Below are 19,415 nucleotides of genomic sequence, written 5' to 3' on the forward strand. Positions count from 1 at the left end.
CAATTACTAGGTGAATAATGGATTCATAGAACTATTTTTAAATAAAAGGATTGTGTAAGAAAATGCCTGAATGATTGATTCATAATGACTATAACTCTTCCCTTAACATATGTGTGTGCATGTGTGCACGCATGTGCATACTGAAAATTCTGAAGGGTGGAATTGACTCAGCTGTAGGAAATGAGTTATATTTGATATTCAACAATGTACAATATTTCACTGAAGCACAACATGTCTAATTGTTATTCTTTGCTTGAAATAAAGCACCTTTTCTCTCTGTCATTCTCCCTCTGTCTCCTTCTCTCTCTTGAAGAAGGTATACGCTGCATACATGAAAAAGAGACAAGGAAAGGCATACAGTGTTGATGCTCATTCTGCTTTGAGAAAGAACAATCTCTTATAAGAGAATTTGAGATGTTGAAGATCTTTGGGAAGGAAGATATTTAGTGAATCTGCATTCTGACAGGTTAGCTTAAAGAAGTCAGGTTTCAGGCCAGGGCATAGTAAGAGACAGCCCTGATCATGCCTGTATATTACCTGTGATGGAGACAGAATGGGGAAGATGCCATCATCCTGGTTCTTTATAATCTTTCAGAGTTTTTCAGCACCAACAATTATGGTACCTACCCTACTGGATAATTACAGGAAATGGGAGTGGGAAACATGGTGTTATGGTGGTTCTCCCTTCTCTGTGGTCAATTCCAGTCAGTGTTTGTAGAAGGAGAAAGGTCAAGCCAGAGGGCCCTGATCTGCAGAGTTCCTCAGGGCTTGATGCTCTCACCTTTCCTATTTAACATTTATATGAAGCCTTCATCAGGTCATCTGTTGACTGAGGGTCAAGTATCATCAGTATGCTGATGATACTCAGTTGTACATCTCATCCCTGGGCCAGCCAAGCGATATTGCTGAAGTCATGTCCCAGTGCCTGGAGGCTTTAGGGGTTTGGATGGAGAGAAACAAGCTCAGAAAGAACCCTAGCAATACTGATAACTCTTGATGCTGGGGACCTTCTATCTCTGTCCCTGAATAGAGTTGAATTCACGTCTAGTGCGCAATCTGGGGGTCCTCCTGGGTTTGCAGCTTGAAGAGCAGGTGATGGCTGTGGCCAGGAGGGCCTTCAGATAGGCTCACTTGTGTACCAGTTATGCCCTTTCCTGGACTAAGAGGCTCTCCTTACAGTCACTCGTGCCTTGGTTACTTCGCATATGGACTATGGAATGAACTGTACATGGACCTGCTCTTGAAAACCATTCAGAGCTAGACCTGGTACAGAATGCAGGAACCCAAGCAGTGATGAGAGGGATTTATTCTTTTCTTTCTTTCTTTCTTTCTTTCTTTCTTTCTTTCTTTCTTTCTTTCTTTCTTTCTTTCTTTCTTTCTTTCTTTCTTCCTTTCTTTTTCTTTTTTACTGTTTTTAAATGTTAAGCCACCCAGAGTCATTGGGGTTGGGTGGACTAGAAATTTGACATAAAATAAATAAGTAATAATAAATAAACAAATAAATGCAGTCTGTGGCTGAGAAAAAGCGTCCCATTCACAAGCCACCTTTTGCTGGCTTGCTTTGTTCTGCCCACCTTCACATCCCAAATGGTAGATGCTCTAATTCCTTCAGTCTATTCATAGTTGGGATGGAGGACCAGTCAGAATAAAATTGCCCTGTTCAGGCTACATTTCTGGGTCTTTCCTGGGCAAGTCTAGATGTAGATGCTAGGTAATTTTCAACCAAGAAGAAGAAGAAGAAGAAGAAGAAGAAGAAGAAGAAGAAGAAGAAGAAGAAGAAGAAGAAGAAGAAGAAGAAGAAGAAGAAGAAGAAGAAGAAGAAGAAGAAGAAGAAGAAGGAGGAGGAGGAGGAGGAGGAGGAGGAGGAGGAGGAGGAGGAGGAGGAGGAGGAGGAGGAGGAGGAGGAGGAGGAGGAGGAGGAGCCAATTTAAGCCTGCACTACAAACACCATTTCCAATCAAGTTCTTTCTTTGTTATCAGAGATCAGCAATAGATATAACCAGATAAAATCAAACAGTTAAAGGGAAAGAGAAGGGATTGTCCAGTTGTGTCTGATGTTAGTTGTTGCCTCTTTTTAACTGCTGCAACAATAAATTTGGCTACTGTATAGGTGGTTTCATGGTTTGAGTCAGATAATAAAAAGTGGGTATAAAAATTATCTGTTCTCCCAGGTGAACAGTAAAAAAGGGGTTATGATGTCCTTTCAAAGAGCCTTATAAAAGTTGCAATAAAAAAAGAGCCATAAGAACGAGTGCACTGAACTACGGGAATCTTGGCATACCTGCCTGATAATAGCATGGATGGAAGGATGTGATGTCTGGCCCTGGAAAATCATTTTCTTAAGCTAGAAGAAATAAGGCTGTACAGATATCTTTCAAGTCCCCAAAAGTCTGTGCCTAGCATATGTCTGGGGCTTTGAGAGAGTGAGCTGACTTCAAACTGATATTTGATGTCATCCAATCTTTGTAACACCAGCTTTTTGGCCTGAACAAACTCTTATTAACTGAGTTAATAAAGAATCTATAGAAGCTCCAGATGTTCTTAATTTCTGCTCTACCACTTTTATCAAGAGTGAGAGAGAATTGTCAGCTAAGAATAATGGTGGTACCCCTGTAGGAAAAAAAAAAATCTGTGCATTGGGGATGCACTGAGGTGTGGCAAATAAAGACCTTTAAAACTTGATTTGTATTGTATCTAGGACGTTTTGTTTCATATGTAGGCCAACCTGAGCTGCATATAGTATTTGGGCTAGTGATTTAGCTTCAGAAAGACATAAGCAAGCACTGTTTCCATTTCATGGAACTGTGAAATTGAGGAGACATTTTTCTGGAAGTTGTCTGGAACCACAATAAATCCTTAAACATTAAGCATGGTCTATAAAAGTATTTTTTTTCTCTTTTGCATAAATGATTTTTGCTTCCTGTTGAATTAAAATATTCTGAAACTTGACTTAAGCATAGAACCCTTTCTGCATAAAGGAGCTGGTGTGCAGTTTGGGATTCCTCATGGACTCACGGTGGCAGCTGGGGATGAGAGGGCCTTTGCATAGGCCCGTCTTGTGTGAAGTGTGCCCTTGTGCACCAGTTGTATCCATTTCTGGATTGAGAGGCTCTGCTCATGATGACTTATGCCTTACTTACCTGCTAGGTAAGTAGTTACAATAAGGAAGGCCCACTTCTCATCAGAATAATGGCAATTGTCACTAAGGGGATCCAGACCATGCCAGCTGTGCTGGATTGTATAGGATGGGGAGCAAATATGGAAGACAGGTAGTGCCTCAAATAACCAGGCTCTACACCATAAAGGGCTCTGTAGCTGATAACCAGCATTATGATTTGCAGCCTAATGGTAACCAATGCAGTTCGCAGAGCAGTGGTGTTACATGAGCATACTGAGGCGTGCAGCTGTTATTTGCTGCTTTATTATTTCCAATACTTCTTTGATCTTCCTTGTTTCTAGGTGATATTTCTTGATCAGGTATTCTTTGGTTTTCTTGTTCTTCAGCTTCTTTTCTTTCATCTGTTCTAGTTTGCTTGCATCTTATCTTAGCATGGTGATCTTATTTTCCAACCTGATCTTCCATTTTGTTGGTGTTTTTTCTTGTTTGTTGATTTTGCACCCAAGGTATTCAGTTATAACTGCAGCCATGCTGTACATTAGTTGGTTTTTTTTCTTGCAGTGAGCTGGTGCTCATATTTGATATTACAGTGTTGGCATCTTTTAATAATTGTGCTGTTTCTTTGTAACAAGCTGCAATGCAGGTAACATTATTCTGTTCTTTTTGAGCTGTTCTAGATGTTCAGTTGTTCTTTGTTTCAGTTCCTCTTGTTTTTTCGGTAGAGGGCTTTGTTCTTTTTGAGGATAAGGCAGAGGAGACGATGCCTGGTTTGGGAAGGAAAACAATTCAATAGCTATGATGGCTTCCTCTACTGCCAACCCCCTCTAGTTTGCCTCTACAGTCTGATTTCTTTGCCCTGGGTAGACCTCTGCAGTTCTTCCAATTCTACTTCTGTGAATACTTTATTTTGTATTATAAATCGACATTGATCTGCTAGCCTCTGTTCTGTTATTTCTGATTCTGGATGTTGTTCCCAGAACTGGTGCATTCTTTTCAGATATCCTCTTCTCGTTGGACTTGATTTGTAATAGCAGATTGTTATTTCTTTGTTTTCAGACTTGGTATATTTGCAACATGTAACCAACTTTTCTTCCAGTAGTCCTGCAGCTGCTGGCCCTGGTTGCTCAGCCAACAGTCCTGAGTCTTGTAGCCCATTTGTCACCAGAAGTCCAGGAACTAGAACACCTAGCACAGCCCTTGTTGACCCGGGCGACAATTGATCCGGGATAGGTTTCTGTAAATTACGTCTCATCATATTGTTTATGGAAGAGACACTCTTTGCCTGGCTCTTCTGATGAGACCTGTCCAGTATGGTTGAATCTCTGGCATAGTTCTCATCCTCCTTGGAGCACGCAAGCCCCACAACCACTCAAGATAGTGCCTCACTGGTTTCTTCTTCTTCTTCTTCTTCTTCTTCTTCTTCTTCTTCTTCTTCTTCTTCTTCTTCTTCTTCTTCTTCTTCTTCTTCTTCTTCTTCTTCTTCTTCTTCTTCTTTCATATATAATCTTCATATTTTACAATATAAATACAATTGTGCATAACAGAAGAGAAAATGGCCTTTGCAAGATGGACAATGTAGTTGAAAATGTAGGAATAATGCAGGGGAGAAAGAAAATAATAAGCAGAGATAGTTGAAATATAATGTTAGTAGAAAACAGAGTTGATGCAAAATAAAGTTTTGCAGAAACAAGCTAATGAAAACCTGATTTTTTGTATTATATAAACCATACCCATCTTGCTTTCCAAATTTTTGTTAGATCAAAGATTGCCACCAGATTGGTTTAAAATTGAGATTCAAATCATTGAACCAGCAATTGCTGTATCTGCTGGATTTTAGCAAAGGTTTTCCTAAATATACTTTTTTTTCCCTTTCTGTTTCATTTCAAGCATTCAGGGGCATTGGTTTGAATAGCCAGTTTTATTTATCTGAACTTCAACCTGTCATTGTAACAACCTACCCTGTACTGTGAAGTATGGATCCTGCTGGAGGTTCTCCAGGGGGATTGCTCTGATATGAACTAAATGTCATAGATTGCTGGAAAGTTTTTTCCTTAGCTATATAAGTCCTGGATGTAAGACAAGACTGTCATATTTTGGTCAAAGGACACAACTGGATTAACTAGCAAAGTTCTTGAAGCTGTAGAACAAAGGAATTAACATGTAAAAAGAAGATACGTTATCAGAAACGTTGACAGCTAAATAAAACATTAAACCTGGGGCAGGCAACCTGATATTGACACTTTTTTTTTTTTATATTGCAGTTCCCAGAATCCCTTTTTCATTGGCTTTGTTTACCGGATATGATGGAAGTTGAAGCCCAAAATATCTGAAGAGTATCAGGTTGCCTCCTGCTCCTATGATTACTGATATGAGATAGCAGGCAGTTCTGATGTCACAATGACAAAGTCAGATTACAGCCATGGCAATGGAATTGGTTTCTAGGGAGATCAACTGCTCATAAGACTGGGCAGTGTGACTCTGAACCCTGCTTTTGGGAAAGTAAATAATAGCTTCTGTGGGAATATAAAGATCATGCTTTAAAAAATATCCAGGCTTCCAAGCTTGCCTCAAAACATCTCCAGAATGATCCTGCTTCAAAGCCTGATCTGATTAAGACAATGAAGCCACTGTAGATGGAAATATCTAGAATCAATGCCCCTATCATTTACCAGAAGAATACAGCACCTCTAATAATCCATGAAAATACCTCAGCTAATAGGGTGTGGTCAGATAATCTGATGATAGGATAACTCCTTTCTTAGACTTCAATTTTCTCTCTTTTGCAAATCCTCAGAAAGATGGCACCAGAAAAATGATCTCCAGAACTTCAGAGAGACTGACAGGTAACTACATATAAAAGAAGATTTGTTTCTATCAGTCCCATTGGTTTACCAAATGTAGTAATTACAATATTCAATTATTGGGCTAAGTATGCATTATGGGAATTGAAACCCCACACATCTGGAGGATGTCAGATTGGGAAGGCTGCTTCACAGATGGCTGACTTAGAATACTTTACAAGCAGCATGATAATGATGCAAGAACATTTAATTTTATTTGGAAATAGCTGTCTATCAGCATCTGGAAATTAATAACTTGTTCATTAGAATGTGGTACCTGTGACTTTTTCAACAAATGGCAGTCAAAAATAATCCTGGGCTTTTTGCAAGGGTTTGAAGAGAGGCCTAGTCACCCATCAAACTTTGAGAAATATATAAACAGCAGAGATGACAGAGATGGTAAGGAAATCAAAGGTCTGTGCAGTTCTATTTTTTGCTCAACAGATAAATCCTTTGAAACATTTTGTTCTGGCCTACAACTGTGAACAATAGCCAGTGGGAAGCAGATGGGCTCAACAAAGAGAAAGCATTTAGTAATTACAATTTATCCCTTGGGGAGGAGGAAAACAAAAAAGAGCTAGTGCTGGTTGCATGTAATTATCAATAAGGGAAATACAAACCCCACATTGACTTTCTTGGTGGGTGGGCTTTGAGGTAAAGGCCATCAAAACGTAGCCTGAATTGAGTTGCTTCCAAGATATCACCCAATGATTAGATTACTGTAATGATAAAATGCTCTAATTTAAAGTGGGTTTTCTTTTAATATTGCTGGGAACTGTAAAGAAAAGTGAACATTAGATATTTCAAAGTCAACTCCAAACCCATTTTTAGAATCTATATTATGGAGATTATGGGTTGTTGTTTTTTAAAATGTGCTAATCCAAATTCATATGGGAGCATAGAACAGGTGAAGACACTTAAAGAACATGTACAATCTGTTCTTTAATTGTCCCTCAATATTGTGTAGAAGTGAAGGCTGCTTTTAAAACAAAAAGCTTGATTGAAATTAGGAAGTGGAGAAAAGGCAAGCTATATTAGTTCTATAGAATGGCAGATGGATCTTTTAACCTTTGTTCGTGCCACGATTCTGATTTTAGAAAGTTCCCAGTGGTGTCAACTAGAAATTTTCTCCCTCTGCAACTGACAAATGTGGAAATTTCAGTTCAGATAAGGACTGTAGCATGCTATGTTCCCTAGCTGGTTCAGAGAACACCACACCAGCTTTGATTTATTTATTTTAAATGACCCATGGAAGATCTAAAATATAGCCATTATTTAAATATGGTGCAATCATTACCAAACATGGCAGACAATCTCCTTGCAGACAGAATAACACCTGTTGTAGAACACCTCTTTTATCTACAGTATAATAACCCTCCACACAAGGATCCTGGAGGGTCCTCACTCATCCTCTCTATGTGGAGGAGGATGCAGGAAAGGAAGTAGTAGCATACTCATCATTGATAGACAGATAGGCTGATCTTTCTTATAAAGGTGACTAAAAAGGGCTCTGAATGATGTCACATCTGCTCATTCCCAGCTGCTTTGTCATGTTTAGGTCCTGAGCAAACCATGGGCCTGAATTGGCGCTACAACAGGAAAATGGGCTGAGAAGAGTAACTGTGTCAGCTACCTGGGCTCCACAGATAAATTAGAGCATTGTCAGGATCACCAAGAAACAGTGTCAGAAAATCCTAAGTGCATTCAGGAAACCATCTACATCCATCAGGTACCCAAGTTGGGCCATTTTAACTGGTCCTCCATCCCTGAAGAAATGTTTATGGTGGTCAGTTAAATGCTAATCATGGAATGGTCTGTCCATGACAAAAAAGTTACAAAGATATCTTCTACCTCCAAATCATCAGTGCCTACCAAACAGAAACTCAAATCCAACATGTGTAAGGCCAGCTGGCAGAGGTCCATGGTTGTTATGGAGGACTTGAAATACCTGAGCAACTTAGGACATTGAAATCTTCCAGAACAAGAAGCCTAGATTAATCCAACACTACACCCAAGATCTCCCCAGCTTGCTCAGGAAGAGGACTGTTAGGCAGTGGGGTGGACAGTATATTAACAGTCTTAATACAATTCTGGCCAAAAGCAGCAAAATGCACTCAAAATTGGCAGAACGCTGACTGGAACATCTGATTGATGAGATGAAATATGTTTACACCCTTTCACCCTTCAGTTCTATCCTGCTATACCAACAATGCAGTCTGGCAGGTAAGGGTGGGAGAGTTGAACTCCTCCCTCTTCTGTCATTCTGGCATGTTACATGCCAGGTTGTCCCATGTTAACATTTGGACAATAGGTATTTTACTCAGCAACTGTTAAGGGCATTAAGCAGCAGGATTTTCAGCTTGGAGGGCCATCACCTCCTGGGTAGGCTGCAACCTGGAGAAAGGGAGGCCAGTCATAGAGGCCTGTCCCTTTTTTTGTGCAACAACCAGGTTGCAGCTTCTCATGGATTATCCTCTGCTGGTCACAATATTATTGTTTGCTCCCAGGCTGATGGATTTAAATTTCATGAAAAGATGGGCTAAATTGAAAAATTGTCAAAAACACAATATGAGTTTCTGCTACATGGAAATAAATAATAAAGCCCTGATCTTCTTCAATGCTAATATTTTCCCCTTCTGGAGGACCTCTGATGCATCTTATCAAGAAAGGTTTGTGTGTTGTACTCTTTTTGTCTTAACTTCAGAAGCCTGGATGTGACTCATTTTCAAAGGGTCCTGCATTCCTTCATATCTTTTGCTACCGAATGAGACTTTCTTCCATTTATTCTTCTCATTATCTCATCCTGCAGCTCAATAGCTGAACTAGAAAAATTCACTTGGCAGGCTCTGTGCTGCACTGTGTATTCCCTTCCGCTACTCCCTTGCTAAGGAGCCTTGTAGAAACACATTTCTTACAAAGGTAAGAAAAAGAAAACAGATTCATGCACCAGCTATCCTGGTATGGTAAAAAAGAGCATAGGTCACCTTTAACGTTCTCTGAGTAATAAATAAATATTTACTCCTCAATTAAAGCCTAACAAGTAATGTAAAAAAAAAAAAAATCTAGAAAGGAAAACTGTATCGGAGGTCAGGCACAGCAGTGCATTTCATAAATACCAAAAATTACATCAAAACTTTTGAATGGGTAGCCAAACTGAAAAGTTCCAGGCTCTTGCTGGTTTATCATCTTATTCTGCAGTCTGTGTGCTTTGTGATGGTGTCATTGTTATTTGTTGGATCCAGTGTTGATAAGAAAGGGTCATAGCAACTCAAGAAGAAAAAAAGACCATAAATTTAAAAAGGAATTAGGCATGTGTCTACAAAGAGTGATTGGCTAGATAGATGGATCAGTATAAATCCATTCTGTATTAGTGTCCACACTGGGTACATTTTATTCAATGTTTTGTATGCATTTCTTTTAATATCAATATCTGTTGTTTGTGATTGTCCTCTGATACGTAAAGCATTTGCACAAAATAGTCCTTTTTAATGTATATTGCCATCTAATTAAAATATAAATTATTAATGCAGATACTAATTAATGCACATGCTAATGGCCATTTCTCTCATGAATTTTTTTTTTTTTTTTTGACAAAGCTACCCTTGATATTCACCCTTTTAAGGGTGATATAGCCTCAATCCCCACCCAAAATAGTCTGTTTCAGCTACATCTTTCATAAACCATATTTTTGCCACTTTTTGTCCAGAGAATAGCAGGTGACAGCAAACTCCATTGCTGCCACTCATACCACAATGAGTCCCATCCAAGTAGGGTTGGGCAACCTACTTGACGTTGAAATAGGCCATTACACAGTGCGAGATACAAGACAACCGTGTTAATACAAATGATTTTATAATCCATTACCAAGGCCTTGAGCCCATTTGACTGACAGCAAAAAAGCCACGCAAAACAAAGCACCTTGTCTTGATCAGGACTGAGCTGGCAGGAGTTCAATCCACTGTAAATCTTCCATAAAGAACTGAGCAGCTAGAATAAAATGGCAGCAGTCGTGATTGAAAAATAACAGTAAGGGAACCCAGAAGGCTGTTCCTCAATGTGCAATAGGAACAGAGTAAGCCTAACTTTTCTTGGAAGAGTGTCCATCAAAGCTGATACTGTTGACACACCAGCAGAGGACCTCCAGGATTACAGCTAGAGCTTTTTTAATTTTACATGGACATGCCAGAAGTTAAACTTGGGATTTATTGCTTGCCCTCCAGCACTGTGATAGCCCTCACCTGTTCAATTCTCTTACAACTTACAGTCATCTAGGGAGGTTTCAATAATCTCCATACTTACCTATTTTGTTCAGAAGATCTCCCACCCCTCTAAAGAGGGCTTTTGGATGAAGAAAAGGGCAAGACTGAACAAGGCTGGGCCTGGATGAGAGATCACCAGAAATCCCAGGACTATACCGTGTGTATTCTTCTCTTAGCCATCATCTCCAATATCATACGTCCATAGATACTCATTGAAAATGCTCAGTCAGTTAGGGTAAGTGCCTTATGACTAAGGTGGTAAGATGTAAGATGGACTCTTAATAAGACTAGTCCTTGCACATTTTAATTGATGCAAGCAGGAGATACTAATGTGTTCCTGCTCTTGCCAATTATGCTTTAAACACCAGTGTATTAGGAAAGGCTGAGAACATGAGAATATTTTTCTGACCTTGTAGCTTGAAGGCAGGGTGATGCTAAGTGATCCAAACCTTTCTGTGCCTTAGAGGCTCAGTGGGATATAAAGTGGTGCCCTGAAGTACGTACCAACGAGGACCTTTGCACCCAGAAAGAATTATTTGGTGACCCTCCCTCTCTCCAGTTCCCTGAGAAGCAAGTTTTGACACTTAAGTGCTGATGATAAAATTCTCCCTGCACCCTTTTGTTGCTGTTGGATGAATACATTACTGTGAAAACCTGGCAGGAGAGAGGCAGGAGTTCTGCAGGGATGAGATGTGATTCCTATTAGGTTCTTAAGAATGAAGTAACTACCTGTATCAGAAAGGAGGGAAATGGTGTTGATGGGAGGAACAGGCTAAGCTGTTTCTCTCGTATGGGTGCAGGAAAAAAAATGCCAATAACATATTTTAAATATGCATTGTCCCTAGTCTTTCCTACTCTTCTCTTGTATATATTAGCTGATAATTGGGGAAGATGCTTCGGGCAATCCTGTGCCTTGAAAAACCAAGCAAGTGTAAAAGCTACCAGGTGGTTCTACAGTCTAAGGCTTTTGGTGCCTACTTTGATGGATGAGATGTTTCTTCTCTCCACTAAACCTTCTTGGAATCTGAGATGAGCTGATGAGTGAGAGCTGCTGGACTAGTAAGTCAGAGGTTGAATGAAATCCACACTGGTCAAAGACGTGGGATTCTGGAAAATCAGCAGAGACGTGTTTTAGGTTTGCTGCTGGGATTTACTCTGGACCAGCGTTTCTCCACCTTGGCAACTTTAAGATATGTGGACTTCAACTTTCAGAATTCCCCAGCCAGCATCTTGGTTGGGGAATTCTGGGAGTTGAAGTCCACATATCTTAAAGTTGCCAAAGTTGAGAAACACTGCTATGGACCATACAACAAGGAGAATTGATTGATAAAGCTCGATTGAGCCATTGCAGGTAGGGAATAGATTATCTGTACATCTCCCCTAGAAAATGAGTATTCCACAGTTTGGCCTCAAATTTATTTTGTTACAAAAATGAAATATTTGATCATACAATGCATGCTCAAATGCATACCAATGGGGCAGAGTCCAGAAAAATCTTCACTGTTTTACTCTGTTAACTGAATAAACAATGATAGTTGTAAGAGTGAGAGAGGAAAGCCCAAGACATACATAAAGGGGTATTTATTGAAAATAAATTTCTAGGAAGAGGTTGCCCATTTTAAAATAATCATATGTTTAAATGAAGTGACACATGCACATAAATTTGTTTTCCTGAGAAAAGAGGCAGGTACATGTCAACTTCAGAGCTCCAAACTATTGAAAATGGGAAATAGACATGAAACCCATATATTCATTCATTCATTCATTCATTCATTCATTCATTCATTCATTCATTCATTCATTTATTTAACTTATATAGCCGCCCATCTCATGACCAGTGACTCTGGGCAGCATACCACAAAGCTAAAAGCAGGTAGTTAATAAATACTAAACAGTCAACATTATAAATTATTATTAAAAACATTAAAAAACTATTTAAAAGGCTATAAAAGAATATTAGGCAAAGAAATGTTAATAACAATGTAGCCACCTTAATAATTCACCAGTCCCCTGGGGTCTCCAGGCCTAGTGGCACAACCAGATTTTGAGGGACCTTCAGAAACTCAAGTGATGAAGCCAGCCTCACATTGTGGGGGAGGGATATTCCATAGAGCAGGCACCACAGCAGAGAAGGCCCACCAACTAGGGCCCATCAAATGTAGCTCCCTTGCTGACAGGACTTGTTGCATACTCTCTCTGCTGGATCTGATGGAATGGGCAGATATAATCAGGGAGAGGCAGTCCCTCAGACAACCCAGCCCCATGCCATGAAGGGCTTTAAAGGTCAAAACCAGCACCTCAAATTGGACCTGGAAACAAACTGGTAGCCAATGCAGCTTGCAGAGCAGAGGTATAATGTGTTCTTCTAGGAACACACATAACTGCCTGTGCTGCCACATTTTGCACCAGCTGAAGCTTCTGGATACTCTTTAAAGGCAGCCCCATGTAAACCACATGCACACATTGTCCTTCAGAGTTTTGACAGTTAATTGAGTAAGTCCAAGTAGCAGAACCAAGTTCAAAGATGCTCACCAGCCTCAACGTTGGCCGTCTTCCAAGTATCAAGTAAAGAGTAACAAGGCTTGAAAGGTTTCATCTCTTTTTCTTTAGTGTGATTGATAAAAGTATCATCCTCTGCTTCCCAGAAAGAATCAGAACGTATTATACTGTTTCTCTTGCTAAAGCTGTTGCAGTTCAGGGTGTGTTTATGAGATTCCTTGAGTACCTAAGCCTGTACATTAAAAAGAAGTAACTCCATGAGGAGTCAGTAAAAATGACATATCTCTATATAAAACAGGAGATTTTCCATGGCAGGATGTTAGTTGCTGCAATGCATGAAAAGAGAAATGAAAGTAATCCATTTAGTATCTGTGACAACAACCTTATCTAAAAGGCCAATACACTACATTTTTAAGCTTAAAAGAAAGTACAGTGGGGAGGGCAGAAAGGACAGTTATAAAATCAAAGACTTGATTACTTCCTCCTTTACTACCACAGAGTCTTCCATTTTGAGATTATTATATCTCAATATAGATACCAAAAAAAAAAAACAATCCTATGGAAAAACAAGATCCAGTGATAAGCACACTCTTCAAGAATTCTGAAAACTAATCCCATCTCTTATCAATGTCTTTGTCCTATTCCAGATAAGATGAGCAACTGGAGAAGAGTGTGAAAGGTCAAGAAGAACAAACACACAACACAGTCAGTGGGGGAAAATTGGAAGCAGCACGAGGCAGATGTTAAGGATTAGAGAATCTAAGTCAGCATTTTTCAGACTTGGCAACTTTAAGATATGTGGACTTCAATTCCAAGAATTCTGGCTGAGGAATGCTGGGAGCTGAAGTCCACACATCTTAACATGGCCAAGTTTGAAAAACACTGGTCTAGGCCTACAGAGCATGCTTGCAGGCAGCTCCAGCATTTCAGTACATTGGAGAGCTCCTATGAAAGATAGAGATTGTGCCCACTAGCACCAGCTGAACTCTTGAGCTGAACAGGCCACTGAACACCCTGAGAGCTGCCAGGATCGTTAAAGGAATAACGCCTTGTTTATTGCCATGCATTCCGGCATCTCTCAGTGGCCAGCCACTTTTCTTCCCTTCTCTGCTTGTGCATCTTGGTGCATGAGGACACTGGCAATTTCTGTCTGCTGATTTCCAGGTGAATCTATAATTCACAACCACGGTAAATATGGATGGCATGAATATAGAGAGAAGTTACTTGGTCTATCATTTGTCTCAAGTGGCCTTTGCTCATAAGTATTTTATATGTTCTAAATATTAATCCTTTTCTGTTTGATTTTACTATAACAACCTTTACCATTGGGAAAGCTGGCAGTAGCTGGAGGGCTGTGGCTTCCCTACACCATAGAAAGAGAAACAGCAGATAAAATAAGCTATCCCACACCAATAAGCAAAAGTAAAATGGAATGAGGCTGGAGAACATTAATATTTTAGATCAGATATAAAGGGGTCCTGATAACAGCTCTTGCCTTTTCTCTGTTCTTCTCTGGCATCACCAAAAAGTACACCTCTGACTATTCATTGGGCATATTGCAACATTGTGTTTCTCCCTTCCCATCTTATTTCTGCCCCCTGCTCAAAAGAAATGTTGGGGAGTACAGAGCAAGCCAACATCACTTTCTCTGGTACCTTTATGAGGTGTCTAGTGGATTACCAGAGATTGCTACTCTACTGCACTACTGTTCAGATCTAATGATACATATCTATTCACATAATAATCCAAATCTGATGACCCAATCATCCCCCCCCCCCCAAAAAAATCCATATCTTATTTCTTAGCAACTCATTCCTCAGGCATGGAACTGAAGTTGTTCATCTCAGTTTTATCTGCAAGCACCCACCTCTGAAAAAAAGTGACTGGGTTCACACATCACACCACAACATGGGTTGTTTAATCTTGGCTTCTTGAATAAGCAAAGTGGCTGAGCTCTCATATCACTCTTAGCTATAAACCACAGTTTGCACACCACAGTAGCTGTACTCATGCATCATGGCACACTACGAAACAAACTACAGTATGCAAATTCAGCTAATTGCTGGCTCTTGGAAGCCATTGTGGATGTCAGATAGACATGGAGATAGATATTAACTCTAGAGTAGTTCATTACAGCACTAAAAATGTGATGCAGCTATAAACTCAATGTGGTATTAAATTTTAAGAAGTCTTTTGATGGTGCAGTGGCTCCAGAGAGATTGGTACTTCATTCTCATTCCCACTTTTCTTTTTCTAAAGCTGTTATTCTGCTCAGAAAACACAGCTAGATCTTGATTACAGTCCTTATCATTTCAGTTTTTGTATTGCTTATGAAAAGAAATCTGTCCTCTTAACTGTAATTTATAAAGCATTGTGTAATTTACTGCTACAGTGAACATGCAGAAAGTTCTTTTTTAAAAAAAAATGGAAGTGTGGGACAACTGATTTTTAGATAATTAGTTTTGTTCTTTTCCCCTTTTTCCTTTCCAGTCATTTTGTTGAACAAATTTTTACCATGTTTTTTTTCTTTTAATTACAAAATTACAAAAGCAATTTCTTTATAAGCAAAAGTCTGTCCATCATAGTTTATGTAGCCATTCATGAAATGGCATTTTACTGTGGTGGGGCTGGTGATTCGTAGATATTTCAGATTCCATTTTAGGGCTATAAATAAAATATACCAAATCTTTTTCTGATTAACAAAAATGAACCATTTAATAATTATGACAGTGATATGTAGTCTTCATTACTTACATTGGTTAATATACCCTAAGTTGCAGTGATTTTTTTTTGCAGCACCATATATTTTTTATTTTAATTAATTATCTCATAATTCAACATTTTATGCAGTGCAGCATATACAAAAGTGGGCTTCTGGATGACGAATAAGCTACTTTGAATAATTTTCTGAAATTCCAGGTTCCTGATATGCAAGTATCACAGAAGTATCATTTTTTCCTGCAGGGTTAAATAAAAATGGCTGAATGAGGAACAAAAAATTTTTACCTAGCACTTCACTTTCTAAATATGGCTCTTAATGTACCCGTGGCATTAAGGCTTAACCCTAACTACTTATCTGTTGACTGAGCCACCGATCAAGAAACGTTCACAAACATTGTAAGTGCACAAAAAGGAAATGTTCAACTGCTCAGAAGTGGAAAACCTACATGGCTGAAGGATATGAGGCTTATACTCTTCCTAGCAACAAGAACAAAAGTGTGCTGTTAGCATATTATCACCACAGCAGAAGTGAATATCCTGTAGAAGCAGCAAAGCTGAAATAGAAAGATTAATAGACACTGCACCTCAGAGGCAAAAGAGATGAGGAAAAGCATCTAAAAGACGCGCTTAAAGTGATGGGCTAGAGCAGCATTTCTCAATCTTGGCAACTTTAAGATGTGTGAACTTCAACTCCCAGAATTCCCCATCCAGCATGGAATTCTGGGAGTTGAAGTCCACACTTCTTAAAGTTGCCAAGGTTGGGAAACACTGGGCTAGAAGACAAGTGGAGGAGGGAGGGAGGAACATGCTTAAGAAATTCCTTCTGACTGTAGAAGCTGGAGAGAAATGTAGACCAATGCCAGAAATCTAGCAATGCAAGGATAGCTTAAGGAGGGGATGACAGATGGATTTCAGTTTCACTATTGAGTCAAAGTAGCTCAGAGAATTTTTGGCTATAGATCACTATCATACAGGTTGAGAATTGTAATACTCATACTTCATGCAGATCTTCAATAGCAAAAGATTCCCTTACTTTGATTATTTTCCAACACTGCTTTTTGCAAAAATGTTAATTGAAAAAGTAATTTTTGGCAAAGACTGTTCATATGACTTGTGGCAGGGTGAAGTGCCAATTGGATTTTTTTTTAACGGAAGGCAGATGATTCAGCATAAGACCAAGGGAGAAAAGGGGAAAATGTCAGAATGCATCAATAAAGTGGCACCTAGTACATGCCATAGATAGAGAATATAAAAAGGATAAGGAAAAGCAGAGAAAGGGGAATTTTATATTTCAGATGCTGCAGGACGTGCTGCTGGAGGAGACAGCACCTGGTTGGTGTGGAATGGAGTGAAAGAACAACATCCCAGCCCCAGAACCAGTAGGAAGACCTCAAGAGGCTTATGACAGCTTGGAAAGACCAGGAGGACAGGCTGTGTTCTATACCGAGGGTCAGATGCTGGTCAGTGGAACTTTGCGAGTTACAGGTTATGTTGGGCAGCAAAACAGCTGGAAGAAAACTCACAGACATTCCAGGATCAGTAATTGAGATAAGGAGGGGGGAGAAGAAGTCATAATGGAGTACAAGCAGAAAGTGAGGAAAAAAGACTTGAGAGGGAGGAAAATTAAGTAGGTTAAGATTTGATTATTATATATATATATATATATATATTTATTATATACATATAATTATATATAGCATTATATCACATATATATATATTATTTTAATAAGATATATATTAATAATATATAATTATAATAATTAAAAAAACATTTATTCTACTCTTCATAGAAATGCATACTGGTTTTGTAAATACATGTAGTATCTTCACCTGTATATATTCGTTGATCACAATACTTCATCAGTATAGGTATCATAGTGTCAAGAATAAAATCTCTCATTTGTTTAAGTACTGGCTGTGTGTGTGTGTGTGTGTGTGTGCATATCAGTTCCTACCCAAATGTAAATATCTTTGTTTAACTGCTTTATCAAGACAAATCTAAACAGCTATGTAGCGCCATTATTTCCACTCTGTGATTCCTTGAACCCTATCTGGATCATTCAAGGAAGAAGGAACAGTGATTAAAGGGAATAGATCCAGCATATCATAAGTAGAATTCTCTTCAAGGAACCAAATCTCACAGGACTTTTCCAGGCTCTAAGATCTGTTCCAGTGGTCTGGAAACTCTGCCCAGAAAAACAGCGTCCAGAGTGCTGGCTGCATTAGAAGTTTGTAGCCCGAACAACAGAAGCTTTAATGCAAGCCAAATTATTGTACTGTATAAGGTTTTGAGGATGAGAGTCCAGTTACGTGCACTGAATTAAGCGGGCTATGATTCACAAACATTTCTGGAAAAATTAGGCTATAAGGTAGCACAAGATTTTCCAAGGCACCCCCCCACCCCACCCCCCAGAATAGTTTGAATAGTGACCTGAAAGTAGTCTGGAGGGGAAATGAGGAAAAGGTCTCTTCCTCCTGCTCTCACTTCTATTCACAAAGCCCTCCACTTACATTCTTCTGTGGAATAACTCATTTCTCATGTGAACAGCCCATATGTTTGGCCATGTGTATGTCTGATACTACTGTTGTGACCATCTGTGGGTAACTAAAAAAGGGGTAAAATTAAGGGATGCTTTGTCCCATTTTGAGCTGATGTAGGGAACTTTCAGCCCCTGCCCTAGAAACACTGCTCAGAGGCTTTTCTCATCAGAAACCTTTCTTATATAAGTATAATAGAGATGGATGGATAAATTAGCATAAATTCAGAGGTTAGCAGTAGCACACTTGTGCTTCCAGAGCTACACTGAGATTAAATGTTCAATATATCTAGTAGCAGATTTTGTGACATTAAAATTAGGTGTGAGGCTCAATTCAGATTCTGCTGTGTCAGTAGTTTTGTGTAGCAGGTGACCAGGAAAGTTTTCGCCTGGGGTGGTTAATTACCAAGAAAAAGCTTTTTCTCTTATCGGGAAAATAGTATCATATCATTATTAATGGCATGTTATGAAATGAGCATTAGTACTTAATTTGATTAATAGACAATGAATCTTTAGATTTGTTTATAGTAAGTATTAACAATGTACTTAATAAGCTGTGAAACTTAGTCTACTATGAGTTTTTCAGTTAATCAGATTTGATTTTCTAAATGATCTTAGTATTTCAAAACTTACTTTATGGAATAGACTGTACTTTAACCTGCTGGCTCTGCCTGTGCTACTGTACAGACATTTCCAGAAATTGGACATAGATAGTAGACAGACAGACAGACATATAGATAGATAGATTCACAGTAAACAATACACATTTTTCTTATTTTATAAGCTTCTTGATTGGTTAGGACAGGAAACATTTCTTGCCAATGGACAAGCAGGCTTTAGGGAGGGCAGATCAACCATGGATCAATGTGCTACCTTGCAGGTTTTGGCAGAGAAATGCACACACACACACACACACACACACACACATTCCCTGTGTGTCACCTTCATTTATCTAAAATCAGCATTTGATTCCATACCTAGAGAGAGGGTCTGGTGAAAGCTGTCACAGTAGCCAACTCTGGATTAGAGGTTATTCTGCCTAATTAGGATCCTGTACAATAACACTGCCACAGATGCAGCAATATTGGCCATCTTCCTGCAGATATTCCCAGCCAGATAGGAGTGAAACAGGGCTGTATCCCTGCCCCCCCCCCTTTTAATATATCCATCAGTTCAGTGCTCACCACTTTAATTAAGGTGGAATTTCATCTCCCCACACTTAACAACAAAAAGGCTAATAATACTGTAGTGCCAAGGCAATGCTTGGCTTCTCTTGTACCAGGTGAAGCAAGAATATGCCTGCTATCCTAAGATGTGTTAAAACTAAACCTGTTTCCCAAATGTTATATGGTTCTCAAATATACACATACAGCAACCTAAAATCCTTGAACACAGTACAGTCCAGATTCTTAAGAGCATTATTCCAAATGCAGCATTTC

This window comes from Python bivittatus, unplaced genomic scaffold (genome assembly GCF_059951505.1).
Source record: "Python bivittatus isolate LINGU-HERP-01145 unplaced genomic scaffold, Pbiv_v1 ctg000400_np1212, whole genome shotgun sequence".
Lineage (NCBI taxonomy): Eukaryota > Metazoa > Chordata > Lepidosauria > Squamata > Pythonidae > Python > Python bivittatus.